General features: G+C 43.3%; 1 pseudogene; it reads right to left on the bottom strand.

Moving 5' to 3' along the window:
• Positions 1-2,505: 2,505 nt before the first annotated feature.
• LOC122095328 lies at positions 2,506-15,664 on the bottom strand (annotated as a pseudogene).

Below are 15,664 nucleotides of genomic sequence, written 5' to 3'. Positions count from 1 at the left end.
CTGGGAGACTTTTAGAGAATAAGATTAGAGAGAATGGGTCTCCTGGACAGGATCTGCTATAGGTATGACAAGTTGGAAGGAAAAAGGAAACAGCATAAGGAAATATCATTAACATGGCCAAAGTGGTCAAAAGACATCTCTCCAATGCAAGAATGTCTGTTCTTGTCGGGCCATGGCCTGGTATGGTGTTGCCACTTACACTTTGGTCCCATTAGAGTAACATACATGTCATGGCTTCTTCCTTCCATGGCCTAGGCTGACTACCAGAGGTTCATTCCCTGTTTCTACCTCTGCTTTCTAAAAGGGTACACACATCAAGGGGCTCTCTTCTTTCCCCCTACAAATGTTCTACCAATGTTCCCTCATTTCACAACTCCTCATTGCCAATCTGGGTGCTGCTTTTCTATGAGTCGTAATGTATCCTCTCCTGAGCCTAACATTTGTTGCCTTTCCTCCTTTTGGTGCTGGGGACTGAACTGAGAGTCATGTGTTTGCCAGGGATGTACTTTACCACTGAGCTGCATCTTCACCTCTGAACTTTGTTTATCATACTTGTCAAGAACTCTATTAAGTATTTGATACAATTACTAAGGTACATGAGAATAAGGGAGATGCTGCACTTAGCAATTGGACAAAACATCACCTATCTATAGGAATCACCTCCACATTAGCTTGTGTGGCAATGAATGCAGAGCTCTGGCTAGGAGAAAACAAAAGTCATGCCTGAGAAATACATGGTGGTCTACTGGTAAAATTATCAACAGGAGTTTTCTAAGGAGTGAGGCATGAGTCATTAATTATGAACCACGAACTACGTCTTCAAAAGTGTAAAGAAATAAGCCAAAGCCACCAGAAAAGACTCATGAAAAGACTCATAAATGGGTACTTAAGAGAAAACAAAAACGTTCTTAGTCAAACACTGGTAGATAGGATGGGTGGTGCCTCCATCACAGCTTGGCCTCAATCCTTAACCCACTGAGGAATGAGAGTGCCTTGGCCAGGCCTGCCTTCAGTTCTGACCCAGCGACCTTAGAAGATTTGGGGTCATCCAACCTGGTCAGTTCTAGGACTAGAGACCCAGGGGTGTCAACACTTACTCCCTAGGACTCCCACAATGGAAGCTATTTGCACTCCTGGGGCAAGGACACAAAACAACCTGCTTCTAGTCACAGATCACTCGCTGGGACAGTTTACTTTCTAATGAGTGAGACCAGCTTGGCTGGTCTCCCCACCCTACCCCAACCTCAGGCCTCGTAGAGGAAAACTTATGGAACTTACCATCTCCCAACTTTACTAGCAACAAGGGACTTGCACCTCACCCAGAAGTACCTTTTCCTTAGAGCTTTCTATAAGTTGCAGTATTCCCATAGCCCTGTTTCTGAAGAAAAAGGTACTCTTACAGGTTATTGGTGGCCATGGAGGAATGCTTGGCACAGACAACCTGCCTGGAGCCTCACTGAAAGAAGAGTGAAAGATTCTGGCAAAAAGAACCAGTGACTGATTTGGCCTCCAGTGAAAACAGAAGTGTTCACCCTCTTCCTGGCCATTGTAGGTTCTAAGCAATTGAGATTTCTGTTTCACTCATGTAAAGTAAACATACCCAACAGGCTAGATCCATCCATCCCTTATATCCTTACAACACCTTGTGGGCCTCAGACAGCTTTGACTGCTGGAAAAATGAACATGAGAATGGGTCATTGAGACAGGCGATGTCTCCCCTCCTCTCCTTGACTTGGAAGTACTGTGTCAAGCAGTTCTTGATACACTATGGGACTGGTCAGCTTCTCAGCCTCTCACTCCCTCAAACAGCTAGAGTCACTTCTGTACTTAAAGCTGCCAGATACCTTGAGAAACTACCCTGGCAACCAGGAACTTGCACTCATCCTGTGAGCGCTGCTTCATTGCCAATTGAACTCTAAACACAGGGATCAGTGTTCCTGATACTGTTTCTGGGGAATGTGACTGAAATCCCTCTGATGGGACATGAGACAAGAACCTGTGGTTGTCTGAAGGAGAAGTAGCATCTGGATCTAGTTTTCTTTCTCTTCAGACTGCTTTTTTGCTACTTGCATGTTTTTGAGAGATTGAAAACTATAAAACTGGGCCAGGGGCCAAAACAACAACATTGGCACTTGTCATCCTCCACTTCAAAATAGCAGAAAAACCATGAATTTAATACTCCTCTTGAGCACCAGTCCTATATTGCTAAGATTAAATCCTTCTGGCCAAATTTATATTTCAAATACACTGAAAGAATAAAAAGGATTCTAAAGAAGAATAAGGGCTCAGGGTATAAAATGTATACTTCTTTATTTATACAAATAGGGTTTTAAAACAATCATATTCAAAAGAAATTTGCATTTTTACATTCACCATCAGTGAGTTCCTGACAGAGAAGGCTGAGCATGATGATACATAGCAAGGTCCCACTGCAGACAAAGTAGCTCAGGAAAGCACCATTTATTTGAGAAGCAGTAGGCAGGCTCTGGCATTCCTGTAGCACTGCTAGCAATGGGAAGTCTTAAACCTCTTCTTCCACAAGACTTCTTCAAATTCCCCCTGTTCATCAGCAGTGGCATCTTTGCATTGCTGGTATTTGGACACTGGGTCGTTGATGTTGCTCTCAGCCTCAGTGAACTCCGTCTCATCGATGCCCTCGCCTGTATACCAGTGCAAGAATGTCTTGTGCTGCAACATGGCACTGAACTGCTCTGAGGTGTGCTTGAAGGGTTCCTGGATGGCTGTGTTGTTGCCAATGACTGAGGCCAACATCGTGAGGCCATGTGGGGGGATGTCACACACAAGTGTCTTCACGTTGTTGGGGATCCATTCTGCAAAGTAGCTGCTGTTCTTGTTCTGCAAGTTGAGCATCTGCTCATCCACCTCCTTCATGGACATGCGGCCTCGGAAGATGGCAGCCGCTATCAGGTAGCAGCCATGGCGGAGATCACAGGTGACCATCGTGTTCTTGGTGTCACACATCTGCTGGGTGAGCTTGGGCACTGGAAGAGCATTGTACTGCTGGCTGACATGGCTAGTCAGGGATGCAAGGCCAGGCATGAAGAAGTGCAGGCAGGGGAAGGACACCGTGTTCACGGCCAGCTTGCGCAGGTCTGTATTCAGCTGGGCAGGGAAGCACAGGCAGGTGGTGACCTTGCTCATGGTAGCCAACACCAGGTGGTTCAGGTCTCCATAGGTGGGCATGGGCAGCTTCAGGGTGCAAAAGCAGATGTCATACAGGGCCTCGTTGTCAATGCAGAATGTTTCATCTGCATTTTCCACCAACTGGTGGACAGACAAGATGGTGTTGTAGGGTTAGGTGAGGATGATAGGGTTAGGTGGATAAAGGCTCAGCCCAGCACTGGGAACTAGAGTGTCTGGATGTTAGGGAGGAGGGGTGCCTGTTAGCCATCTCCCATGGACTATGATGACATATCAAATATGAAGTTGTCTGGTCTGAAACTCTGGCCAAATGGTTCTGATCTCACTGAGTCTAAGGTGCCAGTGTCCAACATCTTGGGCAAGGGCATGACACTGAAGGTGTTCATGATGCTGTCTGGGAACTCCTCTCGGGATCTTGTTGAGAATCAGGGTGCCCATGCCTGACCTGGTGCCACCTCCCAGGAAGTAGGCCAGCTAGAAACCCTGGAGACAGCCACACCTTTCTGCTCACCACTTCCAGCACTGACTCCACCAGCTCGGCTCCCTCTGTGTAGTGGCCCTTGGCCCAGTTATTGCCTGCCCTGTTCTGGCCTATCAGACACAAAGACATGATGAGACACATACTCCAGGAATAATGACTGTGCTATATGCATTGTGAAGACTATAGGCTCCTCTGAGCAACTTTGGCTATTAGTTTAGATACACTTCGGTGAAATAAAGGAAATGTTTTCTTTTTTGTTGTCCAGTCGTGGGCCTGAACTCTGGGCCTGGGCACTGTCCCTCAGCTCTTCAGCTCAAGGCTAGTGCTCTACCACTTAAGCCACAGCACCACTTCTGGCTTTTTTTCCTGCTTATATGGTGCTGAGGAATCAAACTCAGGGCCTCATGCATGCAAGGCAAGCACTGTACTGCTGAGCCACCTTCCTAGCCCCCAGGAAATGTTTTCAATGTATCTGGGACCCTACAAATCACCCAGGTTCTAAAGAAAGTAAAGACAATGTGGAGGAAGATACATTTTAACCCAAACCATGTACTTCTAAAAATGAACAGAGCCTGGGGATGGGAAGGGCTCTCAGTGGTAGAGTGCTTGCCTCACATGCACAAGGCCCTGGGATCGATTCCTCAACACCACATAAACAGAAAAAGCCAGAAGGGATGCTGTGGTTCAAGCGGTAGAGTGCTTGCCTTGAGCTGAAGAGCTGAGGTACAGTGCTCAGGCCCAGAGTTCAAGCCCCACAACCGACCAAAAAAAAAATGAACAGAGCCTGCCTCAATACTGGAAAAGTACTTACTTTCACAGGAGGAACAGGAGAACAGAATGGTCAGAGGGAGGCTAAGCTGCAAGCATTTGTCTGCACCTTGCTCATACATAGCTGTGCTTTGATTTCTGGTGTCCTGAAGTGGTTCCCTGTTATTGCCAGGTATTTGAAATGGCCAGCAGTGCTGAAACCTTGTTGGAGGCATTCCCTGCTCGCTGTTCATTCCCTTCAGAGGCTGTTTGCAGACTGGCACTTATCTGTGCTGATTGAGTGGCCAGGGTCATGACTCCCGTGGACTGAAATAGGTGGGTTAGGTGAGGATGATATCTAGATGGATAAAGGCTCAGCTCAGCACTGGGAACTGGAGTGCCTGGATGTTTGGAAGGAGGGGTGCCTGTTAGCCATCTTCCATGGACCATGCTGACATACTAAATATGAAGTGTCTGGTCTGAAACTCTATGGTTCCAATCCTACTGAGTCTAAGGTGCCAGGCTCTACGTCCAACATGATGGCCCGAGGAACATATTTATTGCCTGTGGGAACAAGATTTGACTTAGGCCTATACTTGACAAGGAGCTTAGGGGCAGAGCTTATGATTCTAAGTGGCACTCAGCATTCATTACAGAAATTACAGCATTTCAGACATGGAAACAGAAAAGATATCTTGAGAATGAATCACCATGCAAGAGGCTTCAGCAACTTTAAGGACGTTTGCAGTTGTCTATTTCCATGCATTTCATTCCTTTGCTTTGGGCATGGTGGCTGAAATCTCAGCTACTCAGGAGCAAAGATGAGCATCAGGCTTTGAGTCTAATGGGGCAAAAGAAAGATGACAACACATTTTTTTGTTGTTGTTGTTCATGGTGGGGCTTGAACTCTGGGCCTGGGTGCTGTCCCTCAGCTCTTCAGCTCAAGGCTAGCACTCTATCACTTGAGCCACAGTCTCACTTTCAGTTTTCTGAGTTGTTTATTGTAGATAAGGGTCTCAGGGACTTCCCTGCCCAGGCTGGATTTGAACCATGATTCTCATTTCTCAGCCTCCTGAGTAGCTAGGATTACTGGTGTGAGTCATCATTGCCTATCAGTAAGAACCTTTCTCTTTTTTGTTAATTTTATTTTTATTGTAAAGGTGCTGTATAGAGGAGTTACAGTTACATGAGTAAGGAAATGAGAACATTTATTGTCGAACATTGTTACCCACTCCTTTGTTGTTCTCCCTATCCCTTCCCTTCCCTAATTAAAAGTAGCTAGGGGACTTCCGGAACAAGATGGCGACGGGGCAGTAGGGAAACGCCACAGCTCTCTCCAACCAAAAAGAGAGTTCGAGTTCCAACCTTTAATCTCCCCTAGAGACCGACAACAACAAAAAGACGAACACTCAGAGAAAAACCAGAGGTGGAAAATAACAAAAAAAGAAAGAGAGGAAAAGAAGAAATTCAGAACAGAGAAGAGCGAAGACCCCTCCCCCAACCTTTACTGGCCGCGCGGCAGTGCGCCAAGCCGCCAGCCAGCCGGCCCGGCGGGGGCTGCCGGAGCCACAGAGACACAGGGGGCTGCTTGCAGATCACCAGGTACCGGATTGCAGAACAGCGGATCGCCAGGAACAGAGAAACCTACCAGCCGGGAGTCTCCAGGAGGATCCCACCCCCACCCCTCACTCTCCACCGGAGCGGAGAGGCTCCATCCCGCCAAAGCCGCCCGGCACCAGCAGCGCCACAAAGGGACCTGTCCGCAGACCACCCGCCCAATCGCGATCGCAACGACCCGGCGGGGGGCCGCCCAACCCAGCCCGCAACCACCCCAACTGAACTCGGACTGCAACAACAACTGACGACCTACAGGGTGAGTACCCCACAGGGGACAGTGAATCCATCAAGGGAGACCAGAGCTGGAGGGAATCCCCAGACCCTGACCTAGACTCCCTACCCCAACACCTGGACCACAGGACCCACTAAAACTGGGAACTGTTCGAGAGCTCCACCAGCCGGTGAAGCACACTCTGCTGGCCAGGCCAGAGCAGGAGTGCCCCTGGAAGGGAGCTTAAATGCCCAAGCCAGGAACAGTGCCCCTGGGTCAAGACTACCAACAGTAGAAGAAATTTGAACTGTGTCCTCCAGGCTGCGTAACCTAGGTGGTATACACATTAGCACAGGCCTAACGAGCGCGCTCCAGGCTGGGGCCGGAACCAGGCCCGGGGACCGGCGCCTGAACAAAGCAAAAAGGGTCAGAAGTGGGGCTGTGGCTCAAATGGTAGGGTGCCAGCCTTGAGCTGAAGAGCTGAGGGACAGCACCCAAACCTAGAGTTCAAGCCCACAACCAGCCCAAAACAAACAAACAAAAACAAATCAGGAGCCCATAGCAGACTCCAGTATTTGGGAGAGTGCATCCAGAGCATCTGATCTTCCCAAGAGCACCCGCAGGAGCAAACACAAGCAGTCTAGGCTGCTCAACCCTTCCAAAGGCAGGAATTGCCAGCAATCTACAGCAGAGAGCTGAGAATCCTAAGTAAGTCAGAATAGCAGCTGGAAATAGGCTCCCAACAAAATCCAGATCAGGCACAGACTCTCTCTACCAATACAGAATCAGCAACCAAACAAAGACAGACACACCAAAACAAGATTGAAGAGCAGTCTCCTGAACCCCCATGCGAAAATCACAGAGAAAAATCACAAGGTTTACCACTACCCAGGACAGCAAGCTCACCTCAAAAGCCAGCAGCCACGCAGGGGAGAGCCCCAGTGGGAGCAAAGCAGGAATGGAAGACAAAAGCTACATCCAAGGGTTGCTGGAGGCAATGACTCAAGAAATAAAGTGAGAAATGGATCAGAAATTGAAAGAGCACAAGGATGAACTATCAAAAGATATACAGGATATCAAACAAAAGTTGGATGCAAAAATAGAAGCTGCACAAACCTCAGTAAGAAGTGAGATAAACGCCAAATTAGAGGTAATGCATAATGATCTCACCTCATTGAGAGGTGAGATCAGTACTCTGAGAACCAACATTGAATCCATAAAGGGATCCATTTCCACCATGCAAACCACAATAGAAGCCACGGTCAACAGAGTGAATGAAATGGAAGGTAGAGTGTCAGATACAGAAGACAGAATACACCAACTGGACCAAAAAGTGACAGATATGGAAAAATCACTCAAATTAAACCAAAGGGAAATTCAAGAGCAAGCAGATAATGCTAAAAAATTTAACCTTCGCATAATCGGAGTGGACGAAGGTGAGGAATTCCAGAGCAAGGGAATGCAACACCTATTTAACAAGATAGTCAATGAAAATTTTCCCCACCTCAAAAACGACCATCTTAACTACATCACAAAAGCTTATCGAACACCCAACAAGCAAGATCCCAGGAGAAACACTTCTAGACACATAATAGTAAAAATGATGGATCTGAATAATAAGGAAACAATCCTGCATGCAGCAAAAATGAAGAAGGAGCTATACTACAACGGGAAAAAAATTAGAATCACTGCAGATCTCTCCACACAAACAATGAATGCAAGAAAAGCCTGGGAAAGCACCATACGAGCCCTGAGAGCCAATAACTGCCAACCGAGACTGATATACCCGGCAAAGCTAGCATTCACATTCGATGGAGAACTGAAAACTTTTAATAGCAAAGAAAAACTAAATGAATACATAAACATTAAGCCGGCATTACAAAGAATTCTAAGAGGGGGGACACAACCTGAAGAAAGCAACCAGGAACTGGGACCTGCCCCAAACAGGCATTACTCAAAGTCTAACTGAGCAAGCACAGGAGGAAAGGAAAGAAGAAAAACTTAGGAAAACGGAATGGCAGGGACAACAATGCATCTCTCTATACTTTCTCTTAATATAAATGGGCTGAATTCGCCAATTAAAAGAAAACGAACTGAAGACTGGATCAGAAAACAAGACCCATCCATCTGTTGCCTTCAGGAGACCCACCTCTCAGCCAAACATACAAACAAACTCAGAGTGAAGGGGTGGAAAAGGATCTACCAATCAAATTCCCCCAATAAGAAAGCAGGTGTAGCTATCCTGATATCTGACAAAATAAACTTTTCATTAAAATCAGTACAGAAAGACAAGGACGGACACTACATATTAATAAAAGGAACAATCCAAGAGGAGGATATAACCATCATCAACTTATATGCCCCAAATATCGGTGCACCCAGATATGTTAAACAAATGCTCTCAAACTTACAGAATAAAATAGATCCCAATACAATAATACTAGGAGACTTTAACACGCCACTCTCACCAAAGGACAGGTCTACCAACCAGAGGATTGGCAAAGAAGCTACCGAATTAAGTGAGGCCATACTTCAAGCGGAATTAACTGACATCTACCGAGTATTTCACCCTAAAACAACACAGTACACATTCTTCTCAGCAGCTCATGGAACTTTCTCCAAAATAGACCATATCATAGTTCATGCAAGGAACTTAAGCAAATACAAAGGGATCGACATAATCCCCTGTATCCTATCTGACCACAGTGGAATCAAGCTAGCTTTCAATAACAAAGCATACCGCAGAAATTTCTCTAATACATGGAAATTGAACAGCACACTCCTTAACAAGGCCTGGGTAACAGAAGAGATCAGAGAAGAAATAAAGCATTTCCTACAACTCAATGAAAATGAAAACACCTCACAAAGAAACTTGTGGGACACAGCAAAAGCAGTCCTGAGGGGCAAATTTATTGCCCTCAGTGCCCACATCAAGAGAATGGAGACAGACCAAGTAAATAATCTCATGTTGCAACTAAAACAGCTAGAAAAACAAGAAAAAATGGGACCTAAAGCTACTAGACGAAGCCAGATAACCAAATTAAGAGCAGAGATTAACCAATTAGAAAATCAGAAAACCATAACCAAAATAAACCAAACAAAAAGCTGGTTCTTTGAAAAAATAAACAAAATTGATGGCCCGTTGGCAAGATTAATTAAAAAAAGAAGAGAGGAAACCCATATTAATAGGATTAGGGATGCCACAGGAAACATCACAACACGTACCCAAGATATCCAAACAATTCTAACAGACTACTTTCAAAAGCTATACTCTCTAAAGGAAGAAAATCTGGCGGAAATGGATGCATTTTTAGAGAAATACAAGTTACCCACACTGAGCAAAGAAGAAGTTAACCAATTAAATAAGCCAATATCCTATAATGAGATACAGGAAGCTATCAAAAGTCTTCCAACAAAAAAAAGCCCAGGACCAGATGGATTCACAGCAGAATTCTATAAGACCTTTAAAGAAGAACTAATACCCATACTCCTCAAGCTCTTCAGAGAAACAGAGAAGGAGGGAGCTATCCCAAACTCATTCTACGAAGCCAATATCACACTCATCCCCAAACCAGGCAAAGACCCAACCAAAAAGGAGAATTACAGGCCAATTTCCTTGATGAACACAGATGCAAAGATCCTTAACAAGATTCTAGCTAACAGAATCCAGAAACACATAAAAAAAATAATACACAATGATCAGGTAGGCTTCATCCCAGAGACACAGGGATGGTTTAACATACGTAAGTCAATAAATGTAATCCAGCATATCAACAGAGCCAAGGTCAAGAATCACATGATTATCGCCACAGATGCAGAAAAGGCCTTTGATAAAATTCAACATTCATTCATGCTAAAAGCTCTGGAGAAAATAGGAATAGAAGGAACATTTCTAAAAACAATAAAAGCCATTTATGACAGACCAATAGCCAATATTATACTTAATGGGGAAAAGCTACAACCAATCCTCCTAAAAACAGGAACAAGGCAAGGATGCCCACTGTCTCCACTCCTCTTCAACATAGTCCTAGAACCCTTAGCCAGGGCAATAAGGCAAGAAAAAGACATTAAAGGGATCCGCATAGGGAAAGAAGAAGTTAAACTATCCCTTTTTGCAGATGACATGATACTATACCTCCACGATCCCAAAAACTCCATCCCCAAACTTTTAGAAATCATAAGTCACTTCGGCAAAATAGCAGGATACAAAATAAACCCACAAAAATCAGTTGCCTTCCTATACACTGATAACGTAAAGGAAGAGAGGGAAATAAAGGGAGCAACCCCATTCACAATAACCTCCCAAAAAATAAAATATTTAGGAACTAACCTAACCAAAGATGTAAAAGAACTATTTAATGAGAACTATAAAAAGTTAAAGAAAGAAATTGCAGAAGACACTAGGAAATGGAAAGACCTCCCATGCTCCTGGATAGGCCGACTTAATATAGTAAAGATGGTGATACTTCCAAAACTAATATACAAATTCAATGCAATTCCTATTAAAATCCCAATGACGTACATCACTGAAATACAGAAAACAGTCCAAAAATTTATATGGAACAACAAAAGACCTAGAATAGCCAAAACAATTCTAGGGGATAAAGACAATATGGGAGGGCTATCCATGCCGAACTTCAAACTCTACTACAGAGCTATAATCACAAAGACAGCATGGTACTGGCACAAAAACAGACCCGAAGACCAATGGAACAGAATAGAAGATCCAGATATAAATCCACAGGCCTACAGCCAGCTGATATTCGACAAAGGAGCCAAAGACATACAATGGAAGAAACACAGCCTCTTCAACCGCTGGTGCTGGGAAAACTGGGCAGCCACATGCAGAAAACTAAAAGTGGACCCCAGCCTATCACCATGCACCAACATCAACTCAAAATGGATTAAAGACCTTAACATTAAACCTGAATCTCTGAAACTACTGCAGGACAGAGTAGGAGAGACACTTGAACTAATAGGCACAGGAAGGAACTTCCTGAACAGAGTCCCAGGGTCACAACAAATTGGAGAAAGACTCGACAAATGGGACTACCTTAAAATAAAAAGCTTCTGCACAGCTAAATCTATCGCAACTAAGCTAGAAAGACAACCAACTAATTGGGAAAAAATATTTACCAGCAATATATCAGACAAGGGGTTAACATCCTGTATATACAGGGAACTCAAGAAACTAATCCCTCCCAAACCTAACAAACCAATTACTAAATGGGCAAGGGAACTAAAGAGGGACTTCTCAAATGAAGAAATAAAAATGGCAAAGAAACACATGAGGAAATGTTCATCATCCCTGGTGGTGAAGGAAATGCAAATAAAGACAACCCTGAGATACCACCTTACCCCAGTCAGAATGTCCCACATCCACAAATCAGCCAACGACAAATGCTGGAGGGGATGTGGAGAAAGAGGAACCCTATTACACTGCTGGTGGGAATGTACACTTATACAACCACTTTGGAAAGCAGTCTGGAGGGTCCTTAGAAAGCTAAAGATTGACCTCCCTTACGACCCAGTCATACCACTTCTAGGCATCTACCCTGAACAACAGGAACCAATATACAAGGACACGTGTACCTCCATGTTTATTGCAGCACTGTTCGCAATAGCTAGGATATGGAAACAACCTAGATGCCCCACCACAGATGAATGGATCCAAAAATTGTGGTATCTATACACAATGGAATATTATGCAGCCATCAGAAATGACAAAATAATGGCATTTGCAGGGAAATGGATGGAGCTAGAAGGAATCATGTTGAGCGAGGTAAGCCAAGAACGAAGAGACAAACGGTACATGGTCTCCCTGATAAGTGGATGCTAAATCCAAAAGGTTAGGTGATACGACAAAACTAACAGGACTTAAGAAACAAAGAACTCCCTCTCATCTGGTTGAACCACTACTAAATATCCCCATGCTGCTGATCACAAACATGGTATATAACATGTGAACACTGTTATATATTACAGACTGTGGTAGACAATTTGCTCCAGGGAAGTTAGAATGAACTTGTGACTTTGAAATTATGTAATCATTTAATCACAATCAAAAAAAAAAGAACCTGGGGAAGGGAGGGAGGGAGGGGATGGTAGGGGGAAAACAATGGAGGGGGTAACAATGTTCAAGAGGAAGTGTACTCATTACCTCACTCATGTAACTGTAACCCTCTGTATAGTAGCTTTACAATAAAATAAAATTAAAAAAAAAAAAAAAAAAGTAGCTAGGTGCAGAGCACCAGTGGCTCATGCCTATAATCTTAGCAACTGTGGAGTTGGAGATCAGAGGATCACTGTTCAAAGCCAGCCTGGGCAGGAAAGTCTGTGAGACTCTTATCTCCAAAAAACTAATAGAAAACCAGAAATGGCACTGTGGCTTAAGTGGTAGGGCTGCTTGTCTTGAACAGAAGAGTTGGGGCACAGTGCATAGGCCCAGAGTTTAAGCGCCACTGCCGACAAAAAAAACAAACAAACAAAACAAAAGAGCCAGGTGTGGCTCTTCAGCAAGTAGATGTAGGGGGAATTCAAGTATAATGCTTTCCTAGGGAAAATACATAAAATACATATTTCTTGTGTTATAATGTTTCAATAATTGTTATCAAATAGCACATTTCCCTGTATTCAAATACTCAGAGCAACTTTGGGCAATTACTTGCAATTTGCCATTTAACCTGATTTTTCAAAAGGGATATTAGTTAAAATGATATAAACATGAGTTTGAGACTGACCCCTTCCTAAACAATCACATGAAGAAAACTGGCCATCCTGCCTGATATATAGAATCTAATAAAGACACAACATAAAATACTGTTCATAGGAGTAACACAATCCCACACAACAACTCTCAACCAAGGAACCACAAGATTAAAGTCTTATATCTTACTTAAGCAATATTAACACAAAATACCAAGGTGGGGACATCCCCAAATGTAGATCCATAGAACTCAAATACATTAAATAGCTCTGTCCTTTTGTTTGCACTTTTTCATTTGTTTATTACAGAGGAAAACCAATTATCTACGATTCTGTTTGTATACAATAATGTAGAATGGAAACTCTTTATATAAAATTAAATGAATTTCACATTGACAGTTACAAAAACTGAAAATCTACTCTGTAGACTTCAGAAAGGTTGTTTGTATTAGGAAAGACAATATGAATCATTTAAAAGCAGTGTTTACACATTATTATTGGGTTTTTCTACATCACAACAATGTTTTTTACTTTAAAAACCTTAAAAAGAATTTATTGTTGGCTAAGTATTCATATTCAAAATGCTGAAGTCCAGAAGTGTTATAGATTTCAGGGTGAGACACTTTATTTATGCTTTGTGATTTGGACTATTCACATATATATTAGTGACTGAACATCCCTCTTTACAATTTTAAAATTTTCAATTAAAAAATTTTTTTTAGAAATTTAATCTGTATTTTAAAGAGGGCAATGCAATTGGGCTCTGGTTGCCGAAGGGTGAAATTCTAGCTACTCAAAAGTCTGAGATCTTAGGATCGCAGATTGAAGCCAGCTGGGGCAGGAAATTATGGGAGACTCTCATCTCCAAGAAACTACCTGAAATAGTTGGTGCCATGCCACCTCCTGCGGAGTCTGCATGAGATCCCCTTAGACAAAGAGCTTTAAGGAAGCATGCCTGCAGGACGGGGGTGTTGGTTCAAGGCTTCCCATACACTTGGCTGCACCTTTATAGCCTCTAACTTTATTCTTACTATATTCTTCTTGGCTGTACATTCATTGCTTTTATTCTCATTTTGGCTATTTTTCTATTAATCTGTGAACAGAGCATGTTGTTTCTTTCCAGTCCAATAGAGAGGGCTTCTTTAAATAATAAAGACTAGGACCAAAGATTAAATGTGGGTGATGCCCCAATCAATCTATCATCTGATGTGACGCTGCCTCCAAAAACTCCTACAACTTCACAAGCGGTTTTGCAGCTCATGCATAGTAAACAAAAACTTAAAATTTCCAAATATGTTACAACAAGCAGAATTAATGAATTAAACTAAGCTAGAAGGACTTATCCCAGAAGCCCAGAGAGTTCTAAAAAAAGGATCCCCTGATAATAAAAGGAAAAGAAAGATTGAAGAGATGAAGGACAATGCCTATGCCCAGAGTAGAAGGCCCATGACAAAAAAAAAAAAAAATCCAGGTGTGGCTACTCAGCAAGTACAGGTAGGGGGAATTCAGTAAAAGGCTTTCCTGAGGAAATTCACAAGTGTATACTCAAAATATATGGTGGAGTGGCTCAGGTGGATACAGCACTTGACTTACAAGATCGAGGCCCCAAATTCGAACTACAATACCACCCTAAGAAAGGCAGGAACTCCTTCCTTGTCATTAGTATTCCTCGGGGACCTATTCTGCCACGGTATTGGAAGCCAGATGGGAGATACTCACTAGCTGCCTCATTGTAATACACCTCGATTCTCTGCAGCTGTAAGCTGCTGTCTACATAGTAGTTGCCAGTGCAGTCAATGTTGTGCTCATCGCTTAGCATTTCCCAAAACTGAGATGGAAATAGAAGTGTATTATGGCCTAGAATGTTAACTGTCCAAACAATGGACTTTAAAATAACTATAAGAAACCCAAGTCCTGTTGACACAAATATTTTTGTAAAAAAATTAGATTTTTTAAATTAAAAAAAGCACAAAAATTGATGGTATTTTAGTTTTGTTAATCTCTTTGCTATCTGGCTGAATAGAAGACATCTGTGTTCTCCTATGAGTATTCCATCTTATGGGATACCATATTCTGTTTGGATTCTATGACGAGAACCTGGCCTTATATGGACATGAAGTTGCCAAAACAGTAACTTGAAGACTTAGCTAGAAGGCTCTCCAGAACCCCAACGGTCCTCAGAGCATACACCGACAACCACTGATTTAGAAAACACCCAACTTAAGGGAACTGAGATAGGGCATGAAAACTCAGAGAAATTTGCATTAAGGTGGACGAACTGTTCTCAATTATCTGATACTCATCAGCCGACAAAAAGGGAATCCTCTGTATCTGTCAGCTCAAAGACACTGCACTCCTTTCATTCAAATCAGACCAAAAATGCATTAGTCTATTCCCAGGAAACTAAGTACAATGACTTGAGTCTCAGGTAAGACTAAGACATGCAAGAGAGTTAAAACCACCCCAGCCTTGCTTAAAAAACCACACCCACCTGGGCCACACAAATTAGGGAAATTGGGGAAACTATCTGGGGGACTTGATTTCCAGGAGGTTAGGGACTACTATGGAGCCCCACCTACCTCAGCCTAGACATGACCAGTACCACCTGCACCCTCCAACCCTATCCTCTTCCTCCTCATCCCCCTAAATTTGAGACTAGGATCCTAGGCCAGTGTCATGCTCCCCTTTGGGCCAATCTGGTTGCCACTGTGGCTTGCCTCTATGTACACGATCTCCCTCAT

The sequence above is a fragment of the Dipodomys spectabilis genome, unplaced genomic scaffold, assembly GCF_019054845.1.
Source record: "Dipodomys spectabilis isolate Male_0828 unplaced genomic scaffold, ASM1905484v1 ptg000344l, whole genome shotgun sequence".
Classification (NCBI taxonomy): Eukaryota; Metazoa; Chordata; class Mammalia; order Rodentia; family Heteromyidae; genus Dipodomys; species Dipodomys spectabilis.
Note: the sequence above shows the minus strand (reverse complement) of the source record. Positions and strands in the feature narration are given on the sequence as shown.